The sequence below is a fragment of the Marmota flaviventris genome, chromosome 12, assembly GCF_047511675.1.
Source record: "Marmota flaviventris isolate mMarFla1 chromosome 12, mMarFla1.hap1, whole genome shotgun sequence".
NCBI lineage: Eukaryota > Metazoa > Chordata > Mammalia > Rodentia > Sciuridae > Marmota > Marmota flaviventris.
The window spans coordinates 28,740,540-28,753,152 of NC_092509.1; the positions used below are offsets into that span (position 1 = coordinate 28,740,540).

Below are 12,613 nucleotides of genomic sequence, written 5' to 3' on the forward strand. Positions count from 1 at the left end.
CTCTTACATGGGAGCTCTAGGGATATTACCCAGTCTAGATATGATTTAAAGCATATGGGAAAACACTACACCATTTTGTATAAGGAACTTGAACATCTGCGGAAGTGGTTCCTGGAACCAGCTTCCAGTGGACAGCGAGGAATGTACTACCCACAGCTGTGTGACAGAGTGTCCACAGATTGTAGCTGTTAAAAATGGTTAGAGAAGAGAATAATACAGTGAAAGAATAGAATTATGTGTACTCTTATCATTTACCTATGGGTCATCAGACCAAAAGATGGTGGCAGCTATGCTTGATGCCTTCAAAGGCATATGAATAATAAAGGCTTATTTCAAATATGAAAATACAGTAGAAAATATTTATTTTCTAGGGGAATGTATTTTCATTTTGCTTTGTTCAAAATTTTGGAAACAAAATATTTCAACATCCTTTGAACACTTACCATAAGCCAGGCACAATTCTAAGTGCTTCATATATACAGACTCATTTAATAGCTAAGAATTCATAAGGCTTCATCCAATACCCCAGCCAACCTGCTGAAAGTCTGCCCCAAGTTTAATGAAAGCCCTTCTTTGCTCTATCAGATGCTGTCAATTAGTCTTTATATTTTTTCTTTCTTTACTGCTATCTGCACCATTTTTTTTTTTTTTGGACAGAATTTGCCAATTTTTAAGCACCTCTGAGTGAATCCTAATGAGAAAATGTGATAACTACATCAGTGGTGAGGAAATCATATTTGCAGCAATGGTTTGATACCTAGAACTCTCCTATAAATGGCAATTAACATGGTATACCTTTGAAATAAAGACGAATATATCTGTTCTACTGGAATTTAGAAAGAAACAAAGGTCGACACACATATGCGCGCACACACACACACACACACACACACACATGCACAAACAGTTCCTACCTTGCTGGAACGAGGTAGTAGAGGTAGTGTCTATAAAGTGTTTCTTAAAGTGTCTGGTACACATAGAATGCTTATTATTAGATATTATGTTATTACCATCATCAGTATTTATATTAGGGTGTTCTCCTTTTAAAACCACCAGTGGTTTTTCCCCACCCCCCCCCACACACTAGTGTGGGCACTCCTAAATCCACAATGGGATAGCTACTTCTGTCTGTCGCATTTCCAGTACCTACAGAGGCGAACTGCTGCCTATTTGTAGAACAGGTACATCTTTAAAAGACTGCGCCACTGGGAAGAACATCTGAAGTACAGTTTCTGGGACAGACTCTCAACCATTCTCAGCAAGAGAGAAATTGCATTGGAATCTCCCTGAGCCTTTTCAAACCATGCCCTGGGCCCTTTCAGCTCCATATTTCAATTTTACCACAACCATCCTCTCCTGAAAGGGAGGTAGGTGTCTTTTTGGTGTGGGGAACCACAGCAAGGAGAGTTGCTGTTGATGAGAGGGTGTTTTGCTTGTGAACCAGCAGGCGGAAGTAAAAGTGGAAAAAAAAAAGAGTTGACAACATGGTTGCCAAGGGCAACAGATCACATTTTCAGGATGTGGGTTTAGGGTAAACTGATTTGCCATTTACTTCCAGTTCTTTTTCAGTCCTTGTAGCTTTTAGGCCAAATCCAGAAAATAAAAGGAGGAGAGAATGGATAAAAAGCAAAGTAAGCAATAACAATTTGAGGTTTCTTGGTTTGGTTGCTGGAGGGTTAATAAGGCAATCTGGGTACAGATTTAAATATGAATTCAAATCAGATGCTAGAAACAGCATCATACTAGTAGCAAATGCTGTTCCCCTCTTTTTTCCTTTAGCTTACTTCAGAATTCATCTACTGCCCTCCCTTCAGCTGCATAGCTAACATCGAGTGTCAGATGTGATATTTGTGTGTTTATCTCAAGTTGTGCTGTCTATTGCATCAGTCACTGGCCACATTCAGCTATTCAGCACTTGAATGGGACAGGTCTGGATTGAGATATGCTATACATGTGAAAAGATGTTTGATTTGGAAGATTTAGCATAAAAAATAATTCATAATTTTACTGCTACTGGAATTTGATATAATTTCAAATAATTGATATTCATTAAATAACCTTCCTTATCATTAAATGAAATATATCATTAAAATTAACTCTATTGTTTCTTTTTGCCATCTGGCTTCTGGAAAGTCTAAAGCTGCACATGTGGTTTGCATGTTTCTGTTGGATAGCACTGTCTGAAGATTTACTAGACTTACCTCAGCTTTTGACTCAAAAGATGAACAGTTGTAACACATGAATGCAGTCTGAATATTACTCACCAAGGGTTAAATCAGAACCATCTCATTTCCTTTCCCACTGTATTTTATGTTCCAGCATTGCCAAACTGTTTCATGTCTGGTGTCTGGATAGCCTACTTCTGTATGGTTACCTGGAAATGCTTTTATCCTTCAAAGTGCCTCTTGGTCCCCCCACATAATAATGTCTTCTCTACCGTCAATGTCTTTACGGTACTACTTCTGTACCTATCACTGCACGCTATACACTGTGATGTGTTTGTTTATAGGCCAGTTGACTGGAAGCTTCTAGAGATGAGGGGCCATATCTTATTTTATTGTATATTCGTCCATAGTGGCACTTGGTTGGCCCTCAATAGATATGCATTAAAACTGGAAGGAGGGGCTGGGGATGTGGCTCAAGCGGTAGCGTGCTCGCCTGGCATGCGTGCGGCCCAGGTTCGATCCTCAGCACCACATACAAACAAAGATGTTGTGTCTGCCGAAAACTAAATAAAATAAATATTAAAAAAAAAACTGGAAGGAAAAACAACGTTCCATTTGTATTATGATAAGCATTTGATGCAACTAAAGTGAATGTTTAGTTCTGGCCCCTATTCTGGAAACCTGGCTTTGAGGATAGTGAAAGGAGTGAGCTGTCTCAGTTTCAGCTCCTCTATTTGACAGTGGTCTTAAGGCCATTTTCTTAGTACTCTGATCTGCATTTATCCACATTCATGGCCTAGCAACTTCATTTTTGTTTGTGGTTTACAACAAGGAAAATATAAAGTAGCAGAATTCTAAACACATGGACAAATAGTCTTGGCCTGTTAAGCCATACCATTTATGGAGTTGGGTTAGAAGAAGTCATAAAAATGTGGATGGAGATGTAGTTCAGTGATACAGTCCTTCTCCCTCAACAAAGAAGGAAGTTATTCTAAAAAGATAATACTGCATCTCAAACATAATCAGTTCATTGACTCAACTGTCAGTTGTAAATGTTATCAGCAGAGATGAATGAGTTTGTTAATACTATAAGCACAGTAGCCTTAATAAACATATTTAATCATTAACTTAGTTGTGATAACACATTGTAATACAATATAAAATCACCTGAACATATTTTTCAGGATCTCCCACCCCCAGCCACCATGAAGCCTATGCATAAATAATTATTTTATTTTTGAGATGGAATCCTAACAATACACTTAAAAACTGGATTTTTTGCCCTGTTGAAAACATGGTCTAGGAACTGGTCATCGTGTGCTTTTAGCAGCATTCCACAAAATACACTGGTCTTAAGGTCATTAATTGACACTGGCCATTAATATGACATATTATTATGTCCTAATTGTGCTGCCTGGATACCTATTAATGACTAAACTAAGTGCCAGTTACATTGATCTCTCCAAGGAGCTACTTCCTGCCCACTTTTGGCTTTCCAAATATCTTAGCAGGGTCTTCTGACCTCCTTCAGCAGCTCCTAGTAAAGCTTAATATTTTTCTTAACTCTTGAATCCATCTGTATAAAGAGGAAGCTTCCTTTTCTTCCAAGTCCTGTCTTAGGTTTTGAAAACAGAAACATCTTTAACTTCTGGGCACAAAAATCTCCTTTGTGGAAAAGGCTTCTGTCCTTCCTCATTCAGAATCTTGTTTAAAGCCTCCTATTGCACACAACATCCACATCACTGGTTAAAATTTCATGGACAAATTAGGGGCTTTATATTGTTCATTTCTTGCTTTTCCACTTATTAAAAATAATTCTCATGGCCCTAATTATCACAGAAGTGGACTAATACTGATCAGCTATGTTCTTATTTTAGCTACATAGTAAAGATTACTTATCAGCACATTGCCAGGTTTTGGCAGAATGTTTAAGGGCTTTAGGATCCCAGAGATCTGGTTTTATGTTCAATTTCTTACTCGGTGTAATCTTGGACAAATTTTTTAATCTCTCTAAATTGTCATTTCTACTTAGTAAAATAGGAATAATCATGGTATCTTCCTAGTTACTTAGCCTTATTTATAATAAGCACATCATTATTACCAATTGCTACTTTATATTCATAACCAAAACTGAACTTCTGATCTTAGTTGATGATGATTCCTTCCTTCTAGTTGTTTAGATCAAACTCTCTGGACTCATCCCTGACTTGTCTCTCTCTTACACCCCACATCCACTCTCAAGAAACCCTGTTGGTGCCAACTTCAAAATAAGTGTAGAATCCTGAAACTTCCTAATGGGCCTCCTACTTCTGTGTACTCCCTCCAGTGTATTCTCAAAATATCAGCGTGAACTTTTTAAATGGAATCAGCAGAATCATGTTATTTCTCTTCTCAGGATCCTTCGATGGCCCTTCCATCTCACTAAAAGTAAAAGTTTTTACACTGACCAAAGGACCTTATGTGATCAGCAGTCTCTCCGCCTTCCTCATCCCTCTCCAACTACATAGGTTACTGGCTCCCTTGATCATTTGCCTATAGTCACACAGGCCTATGGGTAGTTCACCCATTATCTATGCCCTGGCACTCAGATCACAGTTCCCCTAGAAAACCTTATGGTTCAACTCCATCATCTCCTTCAAATCTTTGCCTAAGTCTTTATCATCTCAACGAGGCCAAGCCTGCACATCTTATTTAAAACACAACTTCACCTTGGTCCACTTAGTCTCTCTCTCTTTTTTTGTACCAGGGATTGAACCCAGGGGTGCTTAGCCACTGAACCACATCCCCAGGCCTTTTCATTTTTTATTTAGAGACAGGGTCTGGTTAAGTTGCTTAGGGCCTCACTAAGTTATTATTACCATTACTATTTTTACATAAAGGGCCTTGCTAAGTCGCTGAGGCTGGCTTTGACCTTGCAATCCTCTTGCCTCAGCCACCCCAGTTGTTGGGATTACAGAAGTGTGCCACTGTGACTCACAACTTAGTCTCTTTTAGAGCTCTTTTCACTTAAAACTATATTAGAATTATTATGTGTATCAATTATTCTTTGTCTCCCCACTAGAACAGAAGCTCCATAAATGCTGAGGCCCTTGTCTCTTCTGTTCACCGATGGATAATAAGAACCTAGAATAGTGCTCAGCTAATATTTATGATTGAAAATGATTGATGTGTGTCTTTAAAGTAGAAATCTAAGTAATATAAAAAATTGGAAGTGTCTAAGTTATTCACTTATTACACTTAAAACCTTGATCACTTCATTAATGACTAAGAAACCACTATGTCTGTCATACTTACTCTTAACCATTTCTAATATTCTTTGCTTTTATGTTATTTAAAATAAATTATTTTTACTTGATGGAACACTCTGATCACTCCTAGAGTCAGTAGGGATCCTAATTTCAGTTTCCTCTAATCCCCGGTTTGACAACATACTTTGTAAATGTAGGTACATGATTCTTAAATACTTTTAACAAATTAGCACAATCAGAATAACATTGCCTTTAGAGCAGAGATAGGGGACTATTACTAGGAGAAAGCCAAGAGATATGCTGGTAATACTGACATCCAGATGTTGGCTTTTTTATTATTTATTATAATGTAGATACGTATTTTGTTCTGCATATGTGCATATATATCATATCATCATTTGTATATATGAAATAATTTATAATAAAAATGGAGGAAAAATATAGTTCACTTGTTCTATTACTTTTTATTTTTCTTCAGTTTGATATGACATAGCTCTCTCTATATAAATCTTCCAGCCAGTTGTGGAAACATAATTGCTGTGTGATTAAGCATTTAACCCCTCTCCCAGCCCACAACCATCTCGCTGATGAATCTGTGATATGAAACCAAATCAGGAAGATTTCCAGCAGAATTTGGAAAAAAAGTCAGACTTACTACTTTGTTGATTTAATCAACATAACAGGCTCTTGTGAGGGATTTGAATATAATAAAGATAAAAATAAAAATATGATGGCTGCTACAGCAGATTATTGTTTTCAAAAGACACATATAAAGAAAACAACTTCAAAATTGATTATAATTCTTGTCTTCCCACTATAACAAGCCAACTTCTTTGCTTGGTTACCTTCTATTCACCCTCCTTCCCTGACCCCAGTCTGGTGTAAGGGCAGGATATATGCTCACATAGCACGTGACTCAGGTCACAGGTAGAATTATAACGGCCTAGTTATGTTTCCTCTTCTAGACTATAAGTTCCTTGAGGAGAGGCCCCATGCATTGCCACCATTTGCACCCTAGTCCTCGATATAGCACCTCAGGCACTAATATCATACTGGCCTGGTTTAAACATCAGCTGTACATCTTATTTCCTGTATAAGTTTCTTACCCTCTCTGTGCTTTCATTTCCTCAACGATAAAAAGTGATAATAGTATAAGCCCAAGGTACAAGGATAAACAAAATGATAGCTCTAAATTAGTTAGCACAGCATCTGGTACATGCGAGAGCATCCCTAATTTAAAAATTAAGATCCAAAATGCTCAAAAATCAGAAACGGTTTTTGAATGCCAACATGGAAAATTCTACACTGACCTCATGTGAAAGGTCACAGTCAAACACGTCATACAACATATAGTTTATTCAAGGGAAAAAATTACTCTGCAGGCCCCATTAGGCTATAATATACAAACTTTTGTTTCATGCACAAAATTATTTTAAAATATTGGATAAAATTATTTTAGGCTACGTGTATAAGGTGTATTGGAAACAAGGGAATTTTGTGTTTAGACATGGGTTTGATCCCCAAGATATCTCATTATGTATATGCAAATATTCCAAAATTTAAAAAAAATCAAAACCCCAAATAATTACAGTCCAAGCATTTTGGATAAGTTGTATTATAAAGAAACATTATAATAAAATGTTATTTACTATTATCATATGGGGATCAAAGAGGAACCTGAATTGACAGAAGAAAAGAGGCCTCATAATATGATTTTAATGATTCAAGTTCATAGTTAATGCTAAGGAAATGTTTGGAAATGCAGTCAAGAATTCGAGCCACAGAATAATGTACTGAGAACGCGTAGTGCCCTGGACTGGAGTTACATTTCTATCTGCTCAAGCCTCACTGTTGACTGGAGGACCAAAATTTGGGACCAAAAGGTCAACTGGGGTTTAGGCAGCTTGCGACAGTTTGATGGTACCAACGATAAGCGAATTGAAGTATTCAGAACATTTAGCAAATACATTTTGCGTCCTAACCCTGGTGATGGAATTGTCTAGATAGTGGGGATGCGGTGGTGGCAGGTGCTGGTTCTCTGAGATGCTGTTCCTAGGCCCTGCCCTGCTGTGCTACTGTACAATCCAGTCTCTTAAATAGGGTGTAGGTGGCTCAGTACCTTTTCTCAGTGCTGTTTTCCCTTCTGTAGAAAAATATAATTGATATTTTTCTAGATACATTCAGTTTCCTTTAAAGTTCATGTTCTCATGATGATTATAACCTACATATAAACATCATCATCATACATATAAACATCAATATTTAACCAGTGTCCTTACCTAAAACCTTTCAATCTTAAAATCTGGTATTTATCATATACCTGAATTTATATAATAAAGGTTTAAAGTTCCTTGCCACTTAAGATGACATTACTACACATAGCTTTTCATATTGAAAATACCAATTATGTTAATAATAATTGTTCTATCTTGAGGTTTTATTTAGTTCAAAATTGTTCTATTTTTCAAACTCCTAAGATCATTCTTTTGCTTACAGAGCAAACTCATGGGGTTCTAGGAAACTGTAAAGACTACTGTCTGTTAGGCTATAGAACATAAATTTAGTTTATTCTAAAATTTGTGGAATCACTTAAAGCCTTTAGGTATAAAAATAAGTAAAATAGAAGGGAATTACAAAGAAATGAAAATAATAATGCTATTTTGAAGAAATTTAAGATGGCATATAAAACACAAACATTTATGACAATAAACTTTTTAAATAGCTCACTTTAGTAATAACATGGAAATATCTAAGTGTCTAAGTTAAAAAGGCAAAAAATGTTGTGGGAAATTGGTATGCAGCTTAGGATATAAATACAAAAAATTTAATGGGTGCTACATAGCCTAGTACTATGTGTAAGATTTAAAGTAACTACACCTTTCAAAGTTGTACTTTTTGAGAAATAGCAATTGAGCACTTTTGAAATATAACATTGACCTGTGGCTATTCTCTGTCTCAGTGTTTTTATTTTATTTTATTTTTTAAATACATGACAGTGAATGCATTACAATTCTTATTACACATATAGAGCACAATTTTTCATATCTTTGTGTCTCAGTTTTTCAATAGAATGGGAAGTTGCTATTTTACATATAGGCTATGTAAACCAACACTGCTTTTTTACTTTTAAGAAACAGAAGACTTCAAATGTGTTCATATTTCAGAATTTAACAAAATCCATCAGCATTCTTCTTCTTCTTCTTCTTTTTTTTTTTTTTTTTGGTAGTGCTGAGGATTGAATCCACAATTCAGCATGCTAGTGCTCTACCACTGAGCTATGTCTCAGCCCCTTACAATCATTATCATTTCCTCCATTCTTACACAATCTAATCATCTCACTTTTCTGGTAAGTTATCTGAGGTCCAGGGAGGTTAAAACAACTTAAAGTCATCTTTGTCTAGCGAGTGGCAGATGTGGAGCTGAAACCCAAGTCTCAAATACCCAGAAAAGACACAAAAAGAAAAAATTATAAAGTATGAATAGTTTGAGGATGACATTAAATTTCACAACACATGGAGCTGACAGGAAATACCGTTGGAAACACTGCGGAGGATTCTTCACAGATTCTCTACTAATCTTGCTAGGCAGCATTTCTGGCCCATGTGCCATCCTGGTATTTCAGTGAGGCCCAGTGAAAACGGCACTATGAGTTTATTTAAAAAGACAAAGTTCTCTTTCTGAAATTTCAGTTTGGAGCCCCTGATTTATAAATGAGTGAAGTACCCTTGCCAGTGTTTAAGCCACATGACACCACCAGAAAGCATATCTGGAGGGGTAATACTTCCTTGTGTCACTCATTTTTCCTTCTCCAACAATCCCATTTAAAGTTCTTTCTGAAGCATTTTGCTGGAGTGGTTCGAGAAAACATGTTTTGCTTTCCATCGTGATACGAATACTAAGAAAGTCCTTTCCAGAAGGAAAAGAAGAGGTACACCAGCCAAAGGGGCAAGGTTTTTTATCCCCGGAGAGCTTGCCCAGGGATAGACAGACATTTTGGTTAGTTTTATTGACGCTACAAAAGGCATCTTTCCTCCAAGCCAAACTATAACTTTTGTCTGGTGTGCAGACTTTCTTCATCGTATTTTAAAATGAAAAGGAGACTATTTCAGGGGGAAAAATGTAATTTTTGATAAAGAAGACGTAGTTGTCTGAGAGTTTTAAAGGAAGGAAACACTTTGAGATGTATCTGACAGCCATTGACAGGACTTGCATTTAAACTAGTGCCCTAAAGCGCCCCGGGAATTCCTCCAGATCCGGTCAGGTTGGGGCTCACTGGACCTGCTGGACCCTCGAGGGTGCGTATCAGTTCCCTGTTCAACCTTGTAGCAATTTCCTGGGCAGGAAATCAGTCAAATCTGATGAAACAGAATGCGGGGAAGCCTAGATGGAGACCCAACCCCTGGCGCGAACTGGGTTGAGTGCGGAGTGTACCCAAGGGACCCGCTACCCTCCAGGGTCCAGCAAGGGGCGCGCGTTCCGGAGGCCAGCGCCGGGAGCCGCCCCCGGCCTCGGACACCACCAGCGTGACACCCGGTCGGGTAATGCCCGAGGGGCTCAAGTTGCCGCTCGCTGGGTTCCCGACCCGGTGGGCGCCGCTTACCTCGACGGCTCTGCTGGGACGCGCGGAGAGGCGGCGGCGGGAGCGCCCGGCGGGCTGGGCAGCTGGGGTTAGGCGGCGGGGCAGGCAGCGCGGTCGCCCTCGGCTCTGAAGTCGGCTGCACCCTGGCTCGAGGTCCGCGCCTAGGGGAGGAAGTGGTGTCAGCCCTCCCCTTCCCACGCAGCGCGCAGACGGGTGGCGCTCGCCACGCTGTTTGCACCGAGGTGCTGGGAGGGCGTCTGGTTAGGAGATGGGGACTTCAAAATAGGCTTAAGGGCTCCTGCAGTTCGCAGGCTGCTTTCCCCAAGTCATCTGGCCTGTGCCTTCTTTCCTTTTGTACCACCCCCACCACCACCTTTGAGTCAAAATGAAAAAAAAAAAAAAAAAAGCCAACAACAACAAAAACAAATAAAGGTGTTTTTTGTTTGTTTGTTTTTGTTTTTTAATTCTGGGAAAAATTGCGCCTTGCTCCTTCAACTTTTTCCCCACGTGCGGGGATCTCAGGAGCGTCCCCTGGCGAACAGACCCATCTTTGATATAGGAGGAACTAAGGAACACAGGGCCAATTAATTAATGGTTCCACAAAAAGCGTAGAACTCAATTTATTTTGCAAGGGTCTTCCTAACTGTCACTTCAGCCTTTTCTGTGCTTCCTCTTTTGGGACAGTTGTGTAAGGCTTCCCGGCTGCGCATTCCGCCCGCAGGGCATGAGGCAAAGGACAGCACAGAAGAGTGACTGGGTGCTGGGGGTGGCCAGGTGACACCTAGGGAGTCTGGGCCCCGGTGGGTGGGGGCAGGGAAGAAGGGTGTGCTCAGCATTTCTCAACCATCCGACTGGCAAACCCCATCAGATATACTGACGAAAATAAGTGATGCAAATGCACAAGGTCCTTTGAGGCCCCACGATTTGTAACAGCAAAGGACTGGAAATGGCCTGTGACTGTTGGGAGTGGGGTCTCCTGAGAGAAAATGGTTGGGGAAGTCTGAAAATACAGAAGTTCAAAATCAGTTACGATTTGTAAATGTGGTTGAATTCATCTCCTCTTCCTTTCTACAGCTGGGTCTTCAAAGGCTCACAGGCAGAGGACTGTGGCAACGACATTAAGACATAAATTAGGCACATAAATTAATAAGAGGATTTCTGATAGATCAGTTATTTATTCAATGAGAAATTACTTATTAAGCACCTACTCTTCTAAGAACAAGAGAAATGGGGAAGAAAACAATTCCTGCTCTGGTAGATGGTGCATTCTAGTTGGCAAAAAACAGACAATTAAAAAAATTTAGTAGCTCACACGTGGAATAATGTGTTTTGAAGGAAATTAAAAGATGAAGTATAGAAAGTGGTAGGCATGGGAATCTGGATTCTGGGTTAATTAGACCCACTGAGGAAGAGCTATCTGATAACCAATTCTTGAGCCAGGCCTGAATTACTTAACATGAGAGATTGATTCATGTTGGAATTTTGGAAGAGAATATTCCAGGCAGAAGGGACAGTACCTTTGAAAGCCCTGAGTTAGGAGGATACTTGAGATATTGGAAAAACATCAAGGAAACTAGGATGGCTGGAGGGGCATGTGAGCGCCAGATAGAAGATGAGATCAAAGAGAAAAAGGTGGCCAGACTGTGTGTGGCCTGGCAGGCTTTTATGTGGATGAGACTTGGATGTGAGATGGAGAGCCATTGGAAGGTTGTGAACAGAACCTTAGATGCCATGTAGAAAGGAAAAGCAAGCAGTGGAGTGGGAGTGACTTTCCTGGGGGAGGGAAAGTGGTCAAGCAACATCTCTTGGTGAAATAGCGAGAAGGGACAGCCATTTGGAGACTTGGAAAAGCATTCCAGAAAAGCAAGAAAAGGTGCTTAGATAGGGACACAGAAGGCTAGAAAGGAGGCACATCAGTGTGGCTGAACCTAGTAAAAGAGTAGGGCAGTGGTAGAGGACAAGGAAAGGTGAGTAGGGACCAGATCAAGCATGGCCTTGAGGTCAGTGTTGAGGATTTTGGGTTATATTCTAATTGCAGTGGGAGCTATTAGAAGGTTTTCTTTTCTTTTTCTTGTTTTTTCTTTTCTTTTTTTTTCCCTCCTTCTTCTCCTTCTCCTTCTCCTTCTCCTTCTTGTATTAAACCTAGGGGCACTTAACCACTGAACCACATCCCCAACCATTTAAAAAAAAAAAATTATGCCTGAGCATCACCAAATTTCTGAGGTTGGTTTTAAACTTGTGATCCTCCTGCCTCAGCCTCTAGAGGCATATGTCACCACATCCGGCCTATTGGAAGGTTTTTAGCATGATATAAATTATGGTATAATCCATCATACTGGCTGGTGGTATTTGGAAAACAATTGAATAGGATAAGAGAAGCAGGAGAGAGAGAGAGAGAGAGAGAGAGAGAGAGAGAGAGATCCCTCAATAGGTTGTGGCAAGAGTCCAGATGAAAATGATTGTAGCTTTGATTAGAATCCTAACAGTGTGAATGGTAAGAAAAGTTTGGATTCAGTATACAGTTTTCAAAGTAGAATCAACAGCGTTTGATGATGAGCCATGATGGTGGTGGAGCTGGGGAGCCACAGAAGGGATTAGGAATTAAATGTAAACCAGCATGA

General features: G+C 39.5%; 1 protein-coding gene across 1 annotated transcript in view; it reads right to left on the bottom strand.

Annotated features, from left to right (window-relative positions):
• Positions 1-10,291, bottom strand: part of Apbb1ip (amyloid beta precursor protein binding family B member 1 interacting protein) — a 99,407-nt gene extending 89,116 nt beyond the window's left edge. The window contains exon 1 of the mRNA XM_027953069.3: positions 10,014-10,291. The gene's annotated coding sequence lies outside the window, so the exon portion shown is untranslated. The remainder of the gene's footprint in view (positions 1-10,013) is intronic.
• Positions 10,292-12,613: the final 2,322 nt, after the last annotated feature.